Genomic DNA, 18,869 nt, shown 5'->3' with positions numbered 1-18,869 from the left:
ATTTGAGAATGGGCCGATCAAAGATTACAAAAAACGTTCAATTTCTGTAATCTATATTCCCGTTTGTGACATCCATGAGCCGAATTGTCTTGACTCTCAGTATAAAGGGACTCTATTGGAGAGGAGATGTATACTGCCGTAGAGTACCTTCATAGACAGAGTATGGCCATTTCTGTGCCGGTTCTTCATGGGTCGCTTGAAAAAAGGCTGACACGATGTTCTTACGGCCGTAAATAAACAAACAAGATGGCTGTAATCAGCAAGCAAGTTGAGGTTGATTCAATCGGAGTTATACTTGAATCAAAAGGAAATCGATTGAATCAAGGGCATATCGTCTTGTCATGTTATTTATGAGTCTAGACTATGTATTCAAGAGACTTTTTTTCTAGTGTGGATTATTGCAGAAAGCAGTGAATGCAAAAATTAAATTTTGAGGAAATGGACTTACTAATGTTCAATCGGGAGATATCCAAAAAATCCTCCGATCTTCGTAAAATTGATGAAAATTGTCCGACAAGCTCTGAGCAATCGTTCGGATCATTAAAAATCGACGAATTTTACAAATACAAAGTGTTCTTTATTCTTTTCATTTGCGGTAAGACAGCAGGATAACGAATTAAAAGGCGGAAAAACGGTTGCACCAACTTGCGAGAATCGCCATGGGCAAGGTGGGGCCCCACGCGAATCGAAGGTTGCTGGTGCGCCGGACCGGATGAGCGGGGGGGGGGGGGGTGCTGAGCAACGGAGTAAGGAGAGGGTTCGCGAGAGGAAGGATGAGGTACGGTCCGACATTCCGAGAATGACCAATAATTAGCCTCCGCGATTGGTGCACTTTTCCGAGAACGTATTTTTTTTAGCGCCGCGCCGAGTTCTCGCGCCTGGGTTGCCGCGAATCGCTACCGGGATCGTAGGATTTTTTCTTCGCGCCAGTGGCGTGGCGTGAACAGCGATATATCGATTGTTATGCCATTTAAACCTATGGAAAAGGATCGATAAACATGGTGTTCGCAGCGAACACCTTAATAATAGATTCTTTGCCATAGGTTCAAATGGTATAACAATCGATACATCGCAATTCTCGCCACTGCTTCGCGCCACCACCGCGAGTTTCGGAGTTACGATCCCACGAAATCCACGACTCTGTCGGATTACCCAAAAGAGAGAACTCCCTTGCAGCCGTGCTAGGGAAAAACGCCGTATGAATATTCGAGAGTTGCCAAAGTTCTCCGGGTAAAACATGTATTTCTTGGGAAAGTTATGCTTATTTTTCCTTGAAATACTCGGATATTTTAGATTACATTGCGGGAAAAATAGAGAAGTTGCAGGTGTCTGAAATTTGACGAATTTCGTGTGTACGTGGAAACTATTGAGTGAACTGAACACGAGGATACCTTCGGTTCATAAATTGAACAATTATTGGAGAAGATATGACACGTAACCTCAAACAAAAATTTTGGGATTCAAGTTAGAAAAGCTGAAAATGAGAAAATGTCCATGAAATAACGATCCGAATAATATACTTGCAAATACAGAGTGTTTAATAAAACAGACTGGCCAAAAATCAGTACTTTCACGGTATTTTTGCAGTAGGTACATTCTTAAAAAATTCAGTACCTCCTCGAAAAAAAATTCCGTACTTTTACAGTACCTCCGATGGAAGAAATTCGGAAACTTACAAAAATTTGAATTTCTCGCTTAAGTTGCGACAAAAATGAAAAAAAGGGGGAAATTCCGGACCTTCTTGCGGAATTTCCGGTCAGTAATTTGTCAGTACTTCCGGACCGTCCTTAAAAAATCAGTACTATTTCCGGACTTTTCGGATTTGTACACACTTTGAAATAGCAATTTTACCATGAGAATCTCGGACATTCCTAGCTGAAAATTTCACTTATTTTTCTTCTGATCTCGAGGAAAAAGCAGACAAATTTTGGACACGGTTTTCACGGGCACATTCTTCGAAAAAATTGAATTGTTAAAGTGAATTTTAAAGTCTCCGAATGGAGTTCCGCTCCTTCGTCCGGGAGACGACGAAATGAGGCCACGCTGAAGTTGGCTAATTGGTGTCTCTCGAGACACGTCCAATCCGCTAATTTAATTAAACTGTCTTTTGTTTACAGTCTGTTTCACGCCGTTTCTTCGATTCTCGCTAATTTTAATTTCCTTAAGCTCGGATTTGATCTAATGAACTTTCCCGCGCGTAAGATTTACCACCTGGCGGGGTCGCTGACCGGACGCTGACAGAACACAAGACTTCATTTTTGTTTGCTAAGGATGTCTATAGATATTAAAATTTGAAAAATAGGTAGGAAATTTTTCGGGGTCAATAGAAAATAAAGTATAGTTGTAAGGTAAAAAAAAGCGAACGCAATCTACTTTATTCCTACCAATTCTCCTAGCAAAAACTAGACGCCATCCATATCAGTGGCGTGGCGTGAATTGCGATATATCGATTGTTATGCCATTTAAACCTATGGAAAAGGATCGATAAACAGGGTGTTCGCAGCGAACACCTTAATAATCGATTCTTTATCATAGGTTTAAATGGCATAACAATCGATATATCGCAATTCACGCCACGCCACTGATCCATATTTCAGGTCGGAAGGAGCGGAGCATGGTTCAATTTTGACTATATGTACATGTACCATACTTTAATGTGCTACAGTTTCGCCATTACGCCTAAAAATCATGTACGTGTATTTAGGTCTGAAATGTCATAGATTTCCTGGGGGTTTTGTTTCTTCAAAAGACGAATAGTCATCGTATTGATTTCAAATTCCGTGCGGTTCATTACGAATTATTCTTTGACAATTTCGCACATAAACGTCAGGATCAGTTTTCCCATTGGTAAAAAAAAAAAAAAAAAAAAAATCCGAGCAAAGGACGACTCGTTTTGGTAAGCTAAAGGAAATGCTACAAATTATGCTTAGGTACTTTTTTTCATGCGATTTTGAGGGCCGGCAACGTTGTAATACATTAAAGTAACGCATTTAATGGAAAATTGGCAATACAGCGATGAGAACCAGTGATTGTTCACTTTGTCGGGTCAATGGGCAACGTTGAAATTCAGATAAGGTGTAGGAGAAACAATTAAAGCTTCAGTTAGTGTTGCACGCGACGGATACTAGACGAATTTCATTGCAACGCCTGGATGCAACTATTCGAGCTCCATGGATGTCCGTGTTGCATACGCACGGATATGAAGGCGTTTTGACTTCAGACACCAATTGCCTTACCAGCGGCGCTCAGTGCAGCGTTTGAATGAGGAATGTCTGGCAATTTGACACCACTAAAAGCTCATATCGATGTAAAACAGAACGTACAGATCTTAGAAGTGGTTTCATTCATCATCTAGAAATTCTATGGTAGAAATGCAGAAATGCATTAGTGTTATAGGTCGCGGCGTTGCAGACTTCCTGTCATACTTTATTTTCTACATGAAAAACTACAAAACTTTATTTTTTGAAAACTTCGGCCATTTTTCTTCTCCACGTGAAGAGTATTCTGAAAAAATTTCAAGTCATGATGTTGGGTGGGTCTCCTCTAAATAGAAAAATTGGAGCGGAGATTTTGAAACACCACGGCCGAGATGAGCATTTTTCTAGTTCCACCGTCGATTATTCACCTAATGAATAAGTACGTGTCGTCGAAACCCAGGGAAGGGAAGGAATTCTATTCCAGGGTTGCACAGTCGACGGAAAAAATTAAATTTTTGGCAAGACTCCGCCTTTGCAAATTTCCTTTAAAATTTGTTTGATTTTGGTAAACAATCAAGGGAAGAATCAGTGAAATTCTCCGTTGGAAATGTCTGACCATTACCTCGTAAAAATATAATTTACGAAAGTAAATTTGGCAATGTTGCCACGTTACCTTCATTTGTCGGAAGAGCGACGGCGAGAGGAAAATACCGATTGAAAAAACAAGAAAATGTCGCAGCTTTCAACGTCAAAAAGAATTAGTATATGGAGATGGAACAGGTCCACACTGCCAATCCTTGAGAGCTGACTCTAGAAATTTTTTGCGACACGATAAAGAGAAAAAAATTAATTAAAAAAAAGTAATTATGCCATGCCGTGACATCGCTCTACGATACTCCCTATTTGCACTTCTGATTCGACCGGATCCAGACCCCCGTCGTAAACCCCATCAAACAGACGGCATTTCGCGAATGGAGCGAACTTTTCTGGCTCATTCATAAAAGCACCGACATGCACGTGAAAAGCCAAAGAGGCTACGTTGTTTCTAGGAGAAGCCAACATGGAGTCCTCCCTGCAATGTCGTTCCGATGTGCTTTACCTACTCAAAATTCAAAATCAACGATATAAAAACGAACCCAGCGGGAGACTGTACCCAGTGATTTTCATTTTTGATCGAAATTCATGGACCGAAGAGCTGGTTCTTTGAGGAGGCGCGCAGTCTAAACTAGCGAGCTGGTACGCCTTGCGATGCATCGATTGATCTGTCATTTAAACCCATGGGAGAGGATCGATAAATGGAGTGTTCGCAACGAACACCTTAATAATTGATTCTTTACCGTAGCCTTAAAGGGGGAAATACCGGAAATCGATCATCCATACCTCGCCACTGGTCAAAACGTTTTTCTTCAGTACGCACTGAAAAAAAAATCTCGGTGTATTTACTAAGAAAAGGGTAAATTACCAGAATTCAGGGTTTATTTGATCCCAGTTTTTTCTAGGTAAAATACCATTATGGAATTGGAATCTGAGAATCGTAATTATTGACTTCTCGCGACTGTAAAACAGTTTTCGACTGAGAATTCCGAATAAAATGGCAAGTTACCGGATTGTTACTCAGTGTATTAGGAAAAGCTTATAGTTTGAACAACCATCGTTGGAAATGCAAAATTGGTCGATTGAGAAGAATGCTGAAAACCGTTTTTAGTGCGCGATATGCCTCACGTAGAGCTTTAGTTTCTTGTGAGCGGGCAGTGTCAAATCCTAGAACCAATGATGAGAATCAGAAAACGTTAATATCTTCGTTAGGAGTTGGCCACTAAGTATCTAGGCCCGAACCGTGGCGCCTGCAAAGTTTCCACTTGGGTGACGGGTGTTGGGCCAGTCCCGCTGCCACGAACTGCAACGTAATTGCTGATTTTTGACCTAACGGCGACTAAATCGCGGGTGGTGGTCTCGATCTCGTTGGATCTGCACTGTAAACCCAAGGAGAGAGGATACGATAAATGGAGTGTTCGCAACGAACACCTTAATAATGGATTCTTAACCATAGCCTTAAAGGGGGAAATATGCGAAAATCGATCATCCATACTCGCACCGGTCAAAACGTTTTTCTTCAGCACGCGATGAACCATGCCCTCACTACCGACGGGCCTTCTTTCTCATTGTGAGCACTTCGTAAATGGAAACCGGACGCTTGTGAGCAAAATCACTAGGACGCTAATTGATGAGATCATCCGTAATTTCGAAAGAGTTCCGTGTAACTTGGGTTCAGAAGCTAGGTGCTAAGCCCAACTAGGCCCAACCGGTGGCGCCTGCCCAAAGTTTCCACTTGGGTGACGAGTGTTGGGCCAGTCCCGCTGCCGCGAACTGCAACGGTAATTTCCTGATTTTTGACCTAACGGCGACTAATTCCTGTGTGTGTGGTCTCGTATCTCGTTCAGGTTCACGCTACTGTACCTCCAAAGAGAGAGGCGAGTAAAGAAACGAGGTATTCTACGTGGTTACGTTGTATGGGCACATAAAAATCAAATCTTTAAATGAGAAAATAGCAGACAGAGGCACCATTTGCTTGACGCAGCATTTGGTACAGCTCTTGCGCGGAATAGTGTGGACTGGCTGTTTTTTGGTCTGTAATAAAATAACATCAATTTTCCCACACTCGCTGGTTCCTCATAATTCTTGTTTTCAGGCCGAATTTGACTGCTCCAATTCACATTGTCCAACTCATGGAAATACGGTTCATCGAATTCTGAAGGAAACTCGATTTTGAAAATTTTGGCACGACTGCTGTCTTCGGTGATACGGTAGTGCGGAAGATTCCTTCACGAAATACCGATCCAAGTATGTCTTGCAACAACTGCTTCGTGTTAATATACGATTTACATTACTATGCTACACATTATTGATATTTCTACAGTTCCGGCAATAATTCAAACTGAATTAACACATACCTTCAGAGGGACTACCGTTAGAGATTCGATTCCGCTGTTTTTGACCCGTCGTGGATGGGGTAACTCCTCTACGGATTTTTGCACTTGGAGGTTGAGATCAATTGACACAAGTCCGGCCACAAATGAACTACGAAACTACGAGAGTGAAAGAGTGCAAGACAAACTCATCTGCTTACAGACTCAACACTTTCATTTTCGGGGCAGCCCCGAGCTCGGGACATCAACATGCGAATTCCAAAAAAATGGAGCAATCGATGACAAAATAATATCAGGAATTCCGAAAAAACAGTTCGACTTTTTCCCGCTTTCACCGATAAGGCGCGTGGGGTTAGCGCCACGGAGCGCGCGAAACTCGAAGAGAACGCCTCTCCTGCGAAGTCACTACAAATTTTGAGGATAACCGATGCTACTTCAAATAGAGACGGAAAACTGGAGGAAAACACGAAAGATACCTGAAAAATTCGATAAGATTTTAGAAAAATTCAAATTTTCAGGCGAGACTTTCGTCTACTTGGGCCGATAACACTCTGCAGGGTCAAACCGTTCAGAAGAAAAACCTTGGCAACCAGTGCTTGCGATATTATGATGATAGAAACAGACACGCTAATATTCCGATAGTATTATAATAATAGAAATAGACACGCTAATTAAAATTCGAATTTTCAGGCGAGACTTTCGTCTACTTGGGCCGATAACACTCTGCAGGGTCAAAACCGTTCTGTAGAAAAACCTTGGCAACCAGTGCTTGCGATATTATAATGATAGAAATAGACACGCTAATATGTCCGATAGTATTATAATAATAGAAATAGACACGCTAATTAAAAGTCGAATTTTCAGGCGAGACTTTCGTCTACTTGGGCCGATAACACTCTGCAGGGTCAAAACCGTTCTGTAGAAAAACCTTGGCAACCAGTGCTTGCGATATTATAATGATAGAAATAGACACGCTAATATTCCGATAGTATTATAATAATAGAAATAGACACGCTAATATTCCGATAGTCTCGATGATGTGCGACGTGGACGTGGGCGCTCCGTCGAGGCGAGTTTCCGCGGCGTTACTGAGTGTGACGTTTCGGGGCACCGCAGCGTGTCGGTTGCCTCATACTGATAAAGACTCTTCAGTGGGAGCTTCCGCGCGTGGAGGCGGCCCTGGCGGCGGGAGGGGCGGGGAGAGGAGGCGGATTAAAAAGACGGGAGAGGAGATACCGCGATGAGACCGCGCGCCGCCGCTTCCTGGAAGTTGAGTCCAGGATCGGGGATTAGGCTCCGCGAGATGCAGGCGGCCATGTCGAGGTGCCCGTTCCCTCCGTTTGATTGCGTTATAAATATCGATTCCACGTGAGGGTGGCTCCATGTATTCAGGGTGGAGGTCGCAGAACACGCGTCTCCATTGGAAGTGGTCAAAATCCTTTCAGCAGTTTCACTGATTCATTTCGATCATTTCATGGATCGAGTCGATTGAAGAGCTCGGACGTGAATTTTTTCAAAAACTTCAAATTTCCACCTTTATTCCGTCAAATTTTGAATTTTTGAAGGGTGCTCAGGGTGTCTACCGGTCCCCAAAAGTCCCCTATGTCCCCGATTATCCCCAATTTTGAAAGGGTGCGCTGGAAAAAAAACACATTGGATCTAGAGTCCGGACTCTTGAAAACATCGACAAGAAAAAAAAACTCTTGATTCAATCGGATTTTAGCTTGAATCAATAACCAAGCCTCTTAATTTGAGCGGATTTCCTTTTGAGTTAAGCAAAAATCTGATTGAATCAAGAGTATTTTTTCTTGTCAATGTTTTCAAGAGTCTGGACTCTAGATCCAATGTGGTTTTTTTCCAGTGTAGTATTTTCCAAAAACAAACAATTTTTTTTACGGAAAGAAAATTGTATGGACGTCACCGGACGAAAAATTCTGTACCTGGTCAAAATCTCCTCTGCTGTTTTACTATTCATTTTTAGTATTTTCCAAAAATGCACATTTTATTTTATTTTTAAAAAAAAAAAAAAGAAAAAACCGGTGGACGTCATTCTCTGAGATATTGCCTGAACCGGACAAGAAACTCTGTGACTAGTTAAAATCTCCTCTATTGTTTTATTTATTCATTATTAGTGGAGAAAATAAACTATGTGACAGTATTTTTGGGGGGAAAATCCGATGGACGTAATTCTTTGAAATACCTATTGCCTGAAACAGACGAAAAAGGAGAGGTAATGATAAGGGCTGAAGTAAGCCCTGTCCAAGAATCCCGGAATTTTCGGTATTGTGCAGCTAACGATGTGTGCTTTCGGAAATATTTGAGTTTAGGCTGAACTCACTTGTTCCGACCTCAAAATGGAGGCCCAAATTTGGGTCTGAAGGCCTCAATCGGCGAAAAATTGGACAGGGGTGCAGACACTTCCCGATCACGCGATCATGATTGCGTCACGTCAAAAACGGGGAATGGAAAAGGCTACAGAGTTATCATAATTTTTTTTTACCCATCTCGATTGGTCTTGTAAGTTTCCATCAATGCATCTTACTGGGAGCAATTCCTCGTATTACATTTACTTTCGGGATGGGCCTGGGTACTTATATAAATTGCCGCAATTTTGCACAAAACACATGATTGTTACTGCCATTATACGAAAAACACGTGATTTCTACTGCGGTTTTGGAAAAAAAAAAAAAAAAAAAAAAAAAAACACGATTATGCCGGCTTTCCATTTTCACACGCGATCGATCGCGACTCCGCCCGGTTGCGTGGAAGAGAAGTTTGTAAGCAACCCTGAAGAACCGGTTGAGATCTTTCGGGTGTATAGCAAATCATCAAATTTTGAGGAAGGTAAATTATAAAAGTGGGCAGGTTAAGAACTTTTTGCACCCCTAAAGACGGGATTTTTCAGCGTTACATTTCAGGTTTTGCACTAGGCCCCAGGGTGACATTGATGTTCTTTGAATATGTAGTTGGGGACCACTCGAGGCCTGTCGATTGTCACCTTCGAGCCGATGTTCGTCTTTATCGCTACCGATTACCTCTTTTCAGAAAACTGCAAATGATATGACTTCTAGAGTTAGAGCGAGATACTGACAAATGGGTGCCAGAATTATGAGAGTAATGGAAGTTATCTTTGCTCAACCCAAAGGTCACTTGTATCGTGTTCATCGAAATGGACTGAGTTGAGCAGAAAGGAACCAACCCACATTTTGGAAAAAATTGAGTTATGAGTGGTTTTGAACTCAACCACTGCTCTACTATCTATCGCAAAAAGTTCAAAGTTTTTGTTGGAGCAAATTTTGCAGAAATTGAACTTGAAGTTTATCGTTTACATTGAGTCTTATGCAGGAGCCAAACTTTAAACCTCTTTTTTTCGGTTCGATCCCGATGTGGCTTGGTTCCTTTCAGTTTAACTCCGTCCAAATGGAACTAGGCGACTTTGCCTTTGATCTGAGCATAGCAGATTCCTGAAATTTTTTCGTAAGGGCCCAAAAAATAAGAGGGGAGAAGCTTCAAGTCAAATTTTCGCCAACAGTAACGATGGGCCCCGGTGAAAGATTTTGCGAAAATTGGCCGAATAAATGTGAGACCCCCGTGAAGAACAACATTGCATTCGCTGCAGCTCTCGAGACAAAGATTTGGGACGCCTTGTCATTGTGATCGCATAATGCTATTGTGTGCACTCTTTCACCGTGCCTACACCTACCTGTGCATTACTGCGAATTGAGCCCTCGAAATCTCAACCGTGGAACATACGGTCTAACGTCCAGTGGTTCTTGACTTCCATTCAGTGTTATCTTCACTCTCATTTTCAGGACCGCGGTGGCGTTTCGTGCAGACCACTGCTGTGCTAAACTGCCGTACTAAGGAGGAACGCCGCCGTATGAACACTCGAGAGTTGCGAAATTTCCTTCGGTAAAAAGTTCATTTTCGAGGAAAGTAATAAATATATTTACTTGAAATTTTCAGAAGTTTGAGATCAAATTACGAACAAAAGTATCTGAGAAATTGGCGGAAAAATATTCAAAAATTTTCCTGAAAATTATAGATTTGACAGAAGAAATTTGGCAACGCCTGAAGGTTCATAAGCGTTTTTCCTTGGCACGGCAGTGAAGAAGAACGCTGTATGAGGATACGAATGTTTCAAAATTTACTTTTAGAAAATATTCATTCTTGAGGAAAGTTATGAATATTTTTTCTTCAAATTGTCAGACTTTTCAGATCAAATTACGAACGGAATTCCCTAGGAAATCGATAGAGATATGTTCACAAACTCTGAAAATTCGTGATTTGTCGAAGGAAATATTTGGTAACGGCTGATAGCGAGTACGGCGTTCTTCCTTAGCACGACAGAAGAGTGGCTGAACAAATAAAAACGGATAAAAAGCTGGTATCTATTCTACTTTGCAAGAGGATAAGAATGCTATGTTTTAAAAGCAACGCATTCTATCTCTGGTTGAAAATCGGCAGACTGCAAAGAAAAGCTCATTGCGTTATGATTTCTGAGTAAAGTGGGGATTGATCATTGAAGTGGCGAAGAGGGTAGATAATGAGGAGTATACACATGAAACTTTCGAAAGCTCAGGAAATTAGACGGTGCGAAGAATAATAGTGACGAACGGGAACCCATTGAGGAAGAGCAGCTATTTTTCTAAAATCTAGACAGCTCAAAACTCAAGTTTTGAACGCCACTTGTTAGTTCCTTTTCATTGGTCGTCGGAAACAATCCTGCTACAACATGGCCATAAAATAATCTTTTCGAAATCGACTCCTCTCTTTTTTTTCAGCCCCCCCCCCCCCCCCCACCGATCCGCTCTTAATTGGCGCACGACAAATCCGTGAAATAACTTCCATATCCAGTGTGTAACACAAAACAGACTCTTCATGCTGCCAATTGAAATTTCCGAGCTCATAATTAGGAGGCGCGGTAACAATTTAATAGAGAGTATAACTAGATTAACTTCGCCAATATGAATGGATGTGACGTCGCGATAAGTCTGCGACAGAATAGGCGGCAATAATAACCTCCGCTTAGGTGGCTTTTGAGCTTGCAAAAAACACGAGGAAAGTGCTTGATCATACTAATCAACTGAATATATTACACGTGGGAACTGTTGTGCGCACGATTTTCAGTCTGACGTGGAAAATAGACGACCTGTCATTTTTCCCGGAAACGGGGGGAATCGGGCCTCGTTATCGGCTCATTATCACGCTTCTTCTCAAAATTTGGAAAGTCACAGATTTTAACCTCTCTTCTCGGAAACCGAGCGCTTTCGTTTGCACTGGATCGGGCACGAAGCACGTCTGCGTCTGCATTTATCGTCGATCCTCTAACGTAAGGGCTCATCTTAATTCTTCATGAGCCCTGTCCTTCATATGACTCCATGCTGTTCACGGCTCGCGCAAAAATTAAGATACGCCCTTACGTCCATGGGACGACGTTTTAGGCAAAGGAAAGCAACTTTGGTCACACAAATTACAGATATAAGTGCGAGTAGCTCAAGCGTTTGAAATTAAGCATAGTACATTCGTCAATCTTGAACGTCAACTTATCTTCTAGGGAACATTCTCTTCTTATTAAGGTGCTCTAACCATCAATGTACAGCCATGATATCATATTGGCTAATATTTGTGTATCATTACAATATCAGTACAGTATCAGTATGATTTCCTGCTTATATCATGCTGATTAGGTTAGTCCATATTTGACGACACAACTGCCGCGCTAAAAGAAGAACGCCGTACTAACATTCGAGAGTTGCCAGATGTACTTCGATAAAATGTTTATTTTTGAGGAACGTTATGAATATTTTTCCTTTAAATTTTCAGAATCTTTGGGTGAAACTGCGAACAAAATTATCTGCAAAATTGGGAGGGAAATATTCATAAGTTTACCAGAAAATTCGCGAATTATGAAAGGAAAGGCAACGCCTGAAGGTTCATACGGCGTTTTTCCTAAGCGCAGCAGACGAGTACCCGCTTTAATTCTAGATTACCCTAATTCTACCCACATATGACGCCATAGGACTGGGAGACTTAAATACATTAACCAATCAGAATTAGATTCACCAAGGCTGAACTTTCCCTGAGCATACTAAACTTACAAAGACTCAAGAAAATCTCAAGTACGTTCAAGGATTTTCAAGTATCCACACGAGCTGAGCCATGTCTTTCAGACGAGGCTGGATTAATGATAGATCTGTGATACACGGAAAAAGATGTCACAGCTACTAAAAAGGCCTTCGTGCCGAGAGGCAAGCTGGGACGGGCCCATTGCATTGCGCGTTCAACAATCCAACACCGCGCGCGAGTTCCGAGAAAATGCTATTTTGCTACCCGATCCTCTTAAGTAGAAATCTTGACTAATCTCGAGCATAATTACACGTTCGTATTAAGGCTCTTCTAGGATTTTTGAGACGCTCGGCTAATAGCCGCTTGGTACAAGCAAACACTCGAACGACCCGGTACCGACGCGATGCCGCACAGTTGATCGAGTCAATGGTTGTCGGACGAAATTCGGAAACTTTAAAAGCTTGTAGCTCCGTTATTACAAGATGTCGAGGTCTTAAAAATGGCCCACTGGTTTTCTCGTAGAATTTACTTCAAAAAGTACCCTCAAAATTTAAAATTGTACGAAATAAACGTGCAGGAATAGTGCAGGAATTCATCTACCAGTAATAGAAACACATAATTGAGGACTTTTGGGGAATTTAAGGGATGTTTCTTCAAGAAAATTGGGGACTTTTTCCCCGAAAGACGTATTTTATACGACTTATTTTACAAGCCATGTTGAACCGATGAAAACGTACGAAAAACCAAGCATAACACTTCAGTTTTTTTATTCCTGGTTATACCGCGCTGCCGCGGCTGGCGGGAAAATTTGAAAATGCCGGTTTGAAATGCCGTAATTGAAAATGTTCACGTCGATTTTTGTCTTTTTTGGGGACCTGAACAAGAAAATTGGGGAGTTTGGGGGATATCGCGGACACCCTTCCAAAATTGGAGATAAACGGGGACATTGGGGACTTTTCTGCCGTGCTAAGGAAGGACGCCGTATGAGCCTTCAGGCGTTGCCAAATTTCTTCTGGCAAATCACTAATTTTCAGGACAGTGTTCGGATATTTTTTTGTCAATCTCTCAGATAATTTTGTTTGTAATTTGATCTAAAGTGTCTGAAAATTTCGAGGAAAAATATTCATAATTTTCCTCATAAATAAACATTTTATCGGAGGAAATTGGGCAACTCTTGAATGTTCATACGGCGTTCTTCCTTAGCACGCAGTTTTGGGGACCGGTAGACACCCTGAGCACCCTTCAAAAATTCAAAATTTGACGAAATAAAGGTGGAAATTTGAAGTCTTTGAAAAAATTTACGCCCGAGCTCTCTAATCGACTCGATCCACTGTGTGCCAGCGTCGTCGAGCGGGTTGCTCAATCTAGGATTTTTCGAGCGCGGTTTCATTACTTACTCAGTTTTCGGAAGCATGACTAACTGGAAAGACTGCGAAAACAATTCCCTAGAAACGTTAGCTTCTTATCTCGAGTGGTGCCCCCACCGTGGATTGATTTCGAGCTATTGTTCGGGCCCCGGGATCCGATTCGGGACTTGCGAGTCCTTGCGGACTTGTCAGAGGTCACGATGAAATAATACGGATCGATAAGCCGGCCAGGTGTAAATATAGACTCTGTTAGTGATACTTCACAGGAAAGCGATCCGTAGATAAGTTCTCACTAACGGCGCGGAATTCTTGAGAAGAGGTTGCGTCGTTGACATTAATTGGGTCCAGTTCGATGTGACGGAGAATCCCTGCCGTGACGTCACCATTGATAGCCGAATCTGGGGAGACTGAGGATTTTTGACCAATTTAAAAGAAACCTCGGCTATAGAACCAAATTACAAGAGCTAATCCCGTGCTTCAACGATTAATCGCTTGCTTTAAGTTCAGTTCCAAAAGATCCTCACTTGAAAACTTAAGAACATCAAATTTAGGGCGCCTGATTGGGAATCGAACCCGGGACCTCCAGATCGTCGGGCTGCCACAACTACTACAGCTTCGGACTTAAAAATTCGTCATTGACACTGAGTCTCACTGTTATGGAAGCATTTAACCTCAAGCCTCTTTTGCTTGGTTCTAACTTGATGGGTCCATGTTGAACTCAATGATAAACCAACTAGGTATGATTTATTACCCTTTTCTTTAAAGTTTGGTTTGTACCTAGTGAGGAGAATTTTCTCTATACCACCCTTCTAGAAGGTCTTACACAGCGGCATATTTCACTGCTTATATGAAAAATTTATAGGTAATTTAAGAGTTAAGTAGTGACAATGTCACACTTAAAATCACCTCATTCTTGGAAAAGTATCTCACTCCAAAATAGGTCGGAAGTAGGTATGCCATGAGCCAAGAAATTTAAAAAAATCAGAGCATTCTCCTATTCTTGTTTCTCTCAAATTTGCTGGACAAGGACCTCAGTGCTTAGAAGGGAGTGATGGTTGGTGTCCGCATAATTTTCGAAATATAGGATTGATTTGAATAGCTCGATCTTTCAAGTGTCGATTCTAATGCAGAGTAAAAATTGGATGGGACTGGCAAAAAAAGGTCAGCAGCAGGCCGATTATTGAAAATTCAATCAGCTCTAAAAGACAGCGGAATGCAATATATTGCATGGTTAAAGTATCGTCTTGTCGTGCTGACAAACCCAGTAACAATTATCAACCTGCTGGTGCATTTCCTGCGCTTGCATCAATCAGAGCTCTGGCTCAGACAGGCAGTTCATTAAAAATCATGATAATGAACTATGTTCAGGAGAAAAGTGTTATCAGCTTATGGCTTTGTACTCATCAGTCAATCGGACCTTTAAGCGTACACTCCAAACCACCTCAACATACACTTGGTGATCATTCAGAGTTGGCTATAATCAGACGGAAGTAAATTTTCACATACCTTGCACATGAAACAAGACACAGATACTCAATTGGCCTAGTCACCAGCTTATCCTTATGATCTGCTTTGGGAAAGAAATTAGGATTCCAGACAACGGAGTGGTCAGTAAACTAGACACTCGAGGTCGAGATAAGTAAGCAACACTGTCACTGCACACGACACAAAATTCACGGAAACGAATAGCAAGAATTATTTGAAAGAGCACTAGGGGCAATCGGCAGGAGAAATTAATTTCGGTTCGTAATGAAGTAGAACAAAATACGACGATAAGATTAGGTACTCGCGATTACCATGTGAGGGCTATAGGTTAGACAAATTCACTTGGCACTCCTACGGCCCTGCAATCATCCTCCATGGACAATTCTGAACGAACTGGCGCACAGAGATGGAAGAACCAAGAACAAAAACTCCGAATAGAAGGATCGTGGTCGACGGTGAGTTTCTCGGATTTTTGTTGATTCTCGGAAACACTGGCATTGGAACGCCGCCGATTCAAGTTTGCTATTCAAGTCCCACAATAGAGTCGGAAGCGTTACCTGTCGGTGAGAAACGAAACTAATTTGATTTTGGATTGTAGCATTGTAGCGCACTCTCTTAGAAAATAAATCAACTATACAGACCATGTTACGAGCGGGAAAATTTAAAAATCCTTACATCTTGTCTCCAGAGACGTTTCATGGGATTTGTCTCGGGGAAAAATGAACGGAGTTTATCAGAAAGAAACCAACCCACATTTTTGAAAAAAATTGAGTTGAGAATGTATTTGAGTTCCACCAGCCGTATATTTTCTTCTACCAAATTCTGAAAGTCGAAAAACAGAAATTAGTTAGTGAAAAGATGGGGTCAAAAATCTAATCTACATGGAGCCTTGTGTAGAAATAAAACTTCAAACCTCTTTTTCTCAGAATCAACTAAACGTGGGTAGGTTCCTTTCTTATGAACCCCGGTCCAAATGTAATTTTGAAGTTGGGAAAAATTTTGAGGTAGTCTTATCACAATACCAAGCAGAGTCCTTGTGAGGTTCTAAGAGCGACACAAAGAGAGGAAGAAGAAATTTTGTTGCTTTTCTTAACGGGGGAACTCAGAAGTTTCATTCCTGCGATTCGAACTGGGCACGAATCCCATGGAACGTCCCCTGCAGACCAGGCGTTAAAGGGGCTCTGTGTAATGCGATCGAAAATCATTTTCATCTGCAAAGTTTAAGAGTATTTTATTTCTAAATTGAGTGACGAATTTTAAACGTTGAACTTTTTAACATTAAATATAAAATAAAGTCATAAGAGTCACGCATATTGCCCAAGATACGATTCTGCGAAGGATTTTGGACCACAAAGCAGTCGATGTAACCGGTTTTTCAGTGTTTCAGTTTTGATATCGTGTTGTGCTGAGCATGATTTTTGGAGCGACTACTCGTGCCTAGAGATATGTTGGAGGCTCCGTAGCCCGTGTCTCCGGAATGTGTGAGGTATCACGCCGCATTTGAAGGCGTTTTCAAATCAGCCAAGTTCCGATACCCAGATTATCGTTTTGCATAGCTCATATTCTTTTGTTACATTCCGTACCACTTGTTTATTTTTAATCCTCGTAGAAAAACCACCCATTTCTAAATACAATTCTAGCTGAAGCGGACTTCAGCTATGCATGCGCCACCGCAAAAATTTCAGAGGAAATCGACAAGCCCAGCGTGCACGGAGGCTATCTCCATTTAAATCTTCCGTCACAATCTTACGGCGCAATGATACAACTATTTGAACTCTCCAGAATGCGTGAGGTATCACGCCGCATTTGAAGGCGTCTTCAAAACAGCCAAGTTCCGATATCTGAATAATCGTTTTGCATATTTCATATTATTTTGTTATATTCCGTACCACTTGTTTATTTTTAATCCTCGTAGAAAAACCACCCATTTGTAAATACAATTGTAGCTGAAGCGCACTTAAGCGCATTCATGACTTCAAAAATGTTAACTGAAATCGAAAAGGCCAGCGTGCATGAAGGCTATTTCAATTGTAATGTTCGGTCGCATTTCTAAGGCGCAATGATACAACTATTTGAACTCTCCGGAATGCGTGAGGTATCACGCCGCATTTGAAGGCGTTTTCAAAACAGCCAAGTTCCGATATCTGAATAATCGTTTTGCATAGTTCATATTCTTTTGTTATATTCCGTGCCACTTGTTTATTTTTAATCCTCGCAGAAAAACCACCCATTTGTAAATACAATTCTAGCTGAAGCGCACTTCAGCTATGCATTTACCACTGCAAAAATTTCGGAGGAAATCGACAAGCCCAGCGTGTATGAAGGCAGGCCCGCCACAAGGGGGGGGGGGGGATACTGGGTCCCTGGTACCGGGGCTCGGGCCCCGGAGGGCGCCCGCGTTACCCGTGAAAAACCACTACGAATTCACATGCAACCCTTGTTTCGTAAGAAGAAATGAAAAATTTACCCTAAAAATTTCGCAAAAGGTGAATAGATTTTCAGAAACACGCTGGGGCACTGTAGAATTCTTCTTAAATTTTCAAAGAAGTATACTTCTTGGAAAATTTCTATCTATTTTCAAGATTTTCAGTACAGAGGGATATTTTTAGTAACTGCGTTTCATTTGCTTCCGTCGTGAGATTATAACTTAGCTTTTGAAACGAAACATATGGAATGTGTCTGGGTCAAAGAGGACTACTTTTTGGCGTATCAAAATTTGAAGGGGGACGCTTTCCATAGAGAGTAATCAAGTTTCGTTTAAAAAGTTTTAATTAGGAAAAAAGTGTAAAAGGAGGGTAGGCAGTACGGACTTTTTAGTTGCTCTGCATACGTTTCACCAGTGAGACTTTAGTGCAATGTGGTAAATATTTTTGAGAAAACTTTATAATGTTCGGCTCTTCACTCCGAAATGTGGACTGCATCCTACGATCCCTATGTTTACTATACCTAAATAATGAAAAATTCGGCAGATTCGTTTCATGCACACTGCAGGCAAACATTTTCGAGCTTGCACACCAATATATTTGATTTTGCAGAAGAGTTAAAAAAAAAAGGATGTAGTCAGATTGAATAGCTCGAGAAATTATTGTTGAGTGTCAATGAAACGACTCCGCCGCATTTCATTATGAAGTTAGTAAATTAGAAACGTGAATACCCTCAAGGGAAAAGCTTCCTCCTACAAGTTAAGTTACGCATATCGCTGAATGACACAAAAATTAGTAGCCACCAACATTCGTTTGTGAATTACTACCCATGGCAGCGAATGAATTTGCTCGCTTAAGAAATGAAGGCGCTTCAAGGATGCTCGGAAATCTTATTGTAAGCAACTCGTAGATTACCATTCAAGAAAATAGACAGTTTTCTACCATAATTCGATTTTATATTTTAGAGAAATAATAATTTTCAGCCAAATAAAAAATAATGGAGCCAGTACACGTGTGAGAAGCTAATAGAGCAGCAAGAAATGCATGTTTGTTTTTCTTGCCCGCTCGCTTGAGTCTCCGACATATTTTGCGTTTGAAGAAAGAACCGAGCGCGTTAAAAATTAGCTTTGAACTGGGTTGGCTGAGAGATCATTCGCAAATGCGGTCGTGTCGTGAAATTTAAATGAGCACAATTCCCATGAGAGAGTTTTTTAACCATTATTTTACTTTAATTTTACTCCCAGTACATGTTGATTCAAAAAGTACCCAGGAAGGGGTTTCTAAAAAAAAAAAAAAAAAAAAAAAAAAAAAAAAAAAAAAAAACAGATGGATACATAGATAATTTCATCTTCGAACTACAACGAAATAACAAATCATGAAAATTCACTGGTGAGACGAAAA

The 18,869-nt window shown here is 41.2% G+C and overlaps 1 protein-coding gene across 4 annotated transcripts in view; it reads right to left on the bottom strand.

Annotated features, from left to right (window-relative positions):
* The window catches only part of LOC109037269 (uncharacterized), a 77,844-nt gene extending 62,376 nt beyond the window's left edge, over positions 1-15,468 (bottom strand). For 2 of the 4 annotated variants that reach the window (XM_019051858.2, XM_072296697.1), the window contains exon 1: positions 15,067-15,468. The gene's annotated coding sequence lies outside the window, so the exon portion shown is untranslated. Of the gene's footprint in view, positions 1-6,148; positions 7,242-15,066 lie in introns of those variants that run through there. The other 2 variants (XM_019051860.2, XM_072296698.1) reach the window with 1 other exon arrangement.
* Positions 15,469-18,869: the final 3,401 nt, after the last annotated feature.

This window comes from Bemisia tabaci, chromosome 2 (assembly GCF_918797505.1).
Source record: "Bemisia tabaci chromosome 2, PGI_BMITA_v3".
Taxonomy (NCBI): domain Eukaryota; kingdom Metazoa; phylum Arthropoda; class Insecta; order Hemiptera; family Aleyrodidae; genus Bemisia; species Bemisia tabaci.
This window is presented reverse-complemented; position numbering and strand designations above follow the sequence as displayed.